This window comes from Charadrius vociferus, unplaced genomic scaffold (genome assembly GCF_000708025.1).
Source record: "Charadrius vociferus isolate BGI_N301 unplaced genomic scaffold, ASM70802v2 scaffold260, whole genome shotgun sequence".
In the NCBI taxonomy this organism is placed as follows: domain Eukaryota; kingdom Metazoa; phylum Chordata; class Aves; order Charadriiformes; family Charadriidae; genus Charadrius; species Charadrius vociferus.
In genome coordinates this window covers 1,761,242-1,765,529 of record NW_009646410.1, presented here as the reverse complement: position 1 = coordinate 1,765,529, position 4,288 = coordinate 1,761,242, and positions in this window count along the sequence as shown.

Below are 4,288 nucleotides of genomic sequence, written 5' to 3'. Positions count from 1 at the left end.
CGGCACCGGCACCGGCACCGGCACGGCGGATCTCCTGTTTTCCGGGTTATTAAAGCGGGGATGAGAGGGAAATGCCTTTGTTAAGCATTTCAGTCTTAGCTGCTTATTTAACAAAAGGCAGACAAAATCATTTTAATAAAAATCTCATTATCGTACTGTTCTGCTTTCTTTAAGTTTCCTCTTTAAAGACGGCTTTATTTTTTGTTTTGCTGGTTCTACTATATTAGATCTCAGAGTCAAAACACCCTTCAACAATTTCCCACTTAACGGTTTTGCCTCGAGCGTTTTATGGCCTTTGAGAGACCCGAGGATCAAACACCCGGACATCGGGGTTCCTGTGTTCATAGCGCATCCCGCCGGGAGGAAAAATCCCCGCTTGTCCTGCGGTCATTCCTCAAACTGGGATGAACTTCCCAGCAAAATAATGTGGATTTCACCTCCCTCTGGGCAGGACTTAGCTGCTGCTGAACAGGGATACGTCCAGTTGTTTGACAACCTGGATTTCTGTACTCGGGATCCCTTTTCTTCGCTGCAATCCATCGCCCCCTCATGTTGTACTTCTAGCTCTGGTGGGAGAATCTAGATCTGATATAAGGATCTATCCATACAACCTGTTTACTAGTATTCAAGGGTCTTTTCCAGGTGTGATCATACTATGATGTACTCTGATTTAATTAAAGGTGTTTAAAAAACCCACAGCATTGTGCATGCCAGCAAGTCCCCCTGGAAGTTATTGTGGACTTAGAATTTCTGAGTATTTTGATAATGTCAATCTACTGTATACTGTTGTTTCAATGCACATTTATTTAAGACATTTCATACTCCTATTACAAACTCTAATGCCATAATCCTCACTAAGGCAAAAACGGTATTTAAAAATAGAAAAAGGTTTCTAGAAACCGGGTGTTTAGAAAAATATTCACTTAAAAGCAATAGGACATCTATTCACAGCCTTGCTGAAACTATGTCATTTAATGATTAAAGCTTAGGACTTGCTATAAGGTGGGCAAGCGCCTCTTGCAGCTTTACTGTAGGTCTGCTGTGTGATCTTTGCCAAGTCTTTTAACCTCATTAAATAAGGGTCATCTTTGCCACTTTTGAGATTAATCCATGCTTAGCAGAGCATGCTGGGCATTATATAGTAGGCGAAACACCACAGAAGCGTGTCTCCTTGATATTTTTAATGTACAAATGAGCAGCTTTTCTGCTGGTTGAAAAGTGTACCAAAATTACTAAATTACATTGAAAATTACATTTTTACCTAAAATGCAAAGAAGTAGACAGTCTAGACAAGTAATTTCCTAAAAACAGCCCAATCATAGGAAGAGAAAGTAAAGACCTTTGAAGTCTTCAGTGAGTGAGCCAAGTATAATTACTGAGCTCAAGCCATTACCTACAACCAGTAGAGATTTTAAAAATGGGCTTGAGGCAAAAGACTGACCGACAATGTCTCCAAACTTCAGGAGAATTTAAACATAGCTCCTAGCTTTGCTGTTGTGGCCCCAGCTAACTGCCTGTATCTGTACCACTCAGAACATTTGGGGAGTTCTCATCGGGACTTGCACTTTGTGATGTGCACCTCTTGCTCCTTATAATCAGCTTCAAAAGTCTGACATGTTTTGCTGCTCATGGCTATACTACTCTTCATTTAGCTAAGCATCGCTGTCATTCATCTGTTTTTAGCTTGATTTCTGTTGCACTTTAAGGTATAAGGCACCATAGAACAAAGCTGTCACAGCAATTTCTTCTTCTGGGTAAAGTCCCAGTTAAGATCTTCTCACCCCATACCGATTCAAGGGCTAACTTTCTTCTCTGGTAAATTGCAAATCAATTTACCTTCAGATAAACTGTTGTTTCTAGGGATAGGGAATATAATTTTTCTTGTTATCCAGAAAACTAATTTCTTTTTCAGGCAGTTCTTTCCCCAAGAGCGTGAATTGCATTTTACTCCAGTACTTACTACAGAGAGCCACTGCTTTCAAGCTACATAGTCAATACTGTCACATTTCTTCGTGCTGTTTCGTAGGCTTGATTAGTTTACTAAACTGACAGATCACAAATGTCTCTTAATCTCCTGGCAAACAACTAGGATATAATTCCATAACTTGTTCTATTTTTAAGCCATCAGTTTCTGATCTCACTGACTGCGAGGTGCATATCATAAAACATGATCACAGCGGTCAGACTGTCAATAAGATACATTTTTACACCACTTGAAACTTGGCTCCCAGGTAATTTTTCTAACGTCCCTTCTTTTTAAAGACTTCATTTATCCATGTTAGAAAACCTGCAGGTGACTAGAAATAAAACACAAGCACAAATGGCTCTCCTCTACCTGTGCTCAGTCTGACTGCAGCTCCAGTGGCAAAAGCCTGCCTGTTCAGTGATGGACTCGCTCCAGCTGTGAAAGAAAACCACATCTATCAATTTTTCTAATAGAAATGGGATAAATATAGCATGTCCTCAGAGACCCCTTCCCTGAAAGGCTGTCAGCAGACACCTTGACCCATTTTTGCCGTCTGCCAGAATGTACGGCTTTTGAGCTAATGTATTTGTGAAATTTGCCAAGTCTGATGGCAATAACTCTACACAGAGAAAAGGATCTCTACTGCCATTCAAGATGATTAGTATTTTTATCCTCACAATAATCTGCAGTTGTTTAGAGCTGTCCTCACATTATGCAGTATTACGTATGAATAATGTGGTGAGGTCTAGGTTGAAAGTCCACTGCAACTAGACATGTCTTGCCAACCTTGTCCTGAGAGCAGAACAGAGTTACCTCTCACCTTCGGCTGTTTGCGGTCTTCTTTCAAGATTTATTCAGGATCCCTAAAAAAACCACAAGTCAATAACCCCCAAAGGCTCTCAGTGTCTTCCGCAATACAGACAACTGAGGCAAACAGGAAACAATGTAAGACATAAAGGGAGAGAGAAATTCTGAAAGACAGTTTCCCTCAACATTGCTGCATCAAGTAAAGATTGTAATCCATGGCAGACAGCAGTCAAACACAGAGAAGTCATGTTTTTTTCTCAGTGGACAACAGCTAAAGAGAAATATGAAAAAAATAATCTTTTCACAGGGATAATTTCCAATAATTTAAATGAAAATTTAACCTCAGGAGATATGAGTAGGGAAGTACATATCGTGTCTTTTCTTAATTAGTTTTTTAGCTAAAATGATTTAAATTTTTGGTCATAATTAAAAGGCAAACAGCTTTTCCTTCCTTTTGCCATGTTTATAAATAAATTTGTACTTTAATTGCCTATGCCCTGGCTGAACTATGTTAAATAGTAGCTTAAGGAGGATGATGTCCAAACAGAACTCACATGAGAATCCAATATATGGGGCTGAAGCCTTTTCTTCATCGTTCCTGCACAGACCCACCAGCTTAGTACATAAAACCACAACGCAGCATACACATTTAAAGCAGTCACAGTCTTCGATCAGTCCAAATGAGAGAAAATACAGTGCAAACCTCTACTGCTCTCCAGTGGAAATTAATGCAATCACCGCAGTTAAAGTTCCACCACTTCTCAAGCTTTTGCATTTTTTAAAATACTCATTTCTTTCTTCCTGTACTGCCACAAGGCCACGGGGTTCCTTAGCTCCCTTGTACACAAAATACATTTACTTAATGAGAAACAGTGATTTCCCCAAATACAAATTGTATGATAAAAATTAGGAATGTGAAGCAACTCTAAAACTTTTCAATCTTAGATGTTTTCAGATTCACAGTAAACACCCAGAATAGCCCCATTATTCCCATGATGCAACAGTAATCCGCAATGGAATTCAGTGTTCCAAATCCGAGGGAAACCAATCTCTTTTAGCAAGTGCGAGATGCTTTCTGAGCTGCGCTACTGCTAATAAACCAGGATTTCTGATATTCATTTACCTGGGGATCTTATTAGAAATCAAAGGTCTTTTTGTCGTCAGAGATAAGCCAACACAGCGCCTCAAGTAGGGTTTGGGAGCTGTGAAGTCCTAAAACCCAGTATTAGCTCCGTCAGTCATCCCTAAATGAATCGCTCAGTCTATTTATGCCTCTGCGGGCACAATAAATAAATAATAATGCTTTCAGGTCGGCTGGCTGACAGCGTCTCCTGAACTCTCCCGTTCCAGGAGATGTAGATTAACCGTGCCGCCGCCGGGGCTCGCGGTCCCCCTTCCCGCCGCCCCGGTCCCACGGGAGGCCGCCTCAGGGCCGGCCGGCTCCCCGCAGTGCTGGGCCCGTGGGCCTCAGCGCCTCTCCTCCGGCCCCGCACACCCCGCCCCGCTACCGACCCG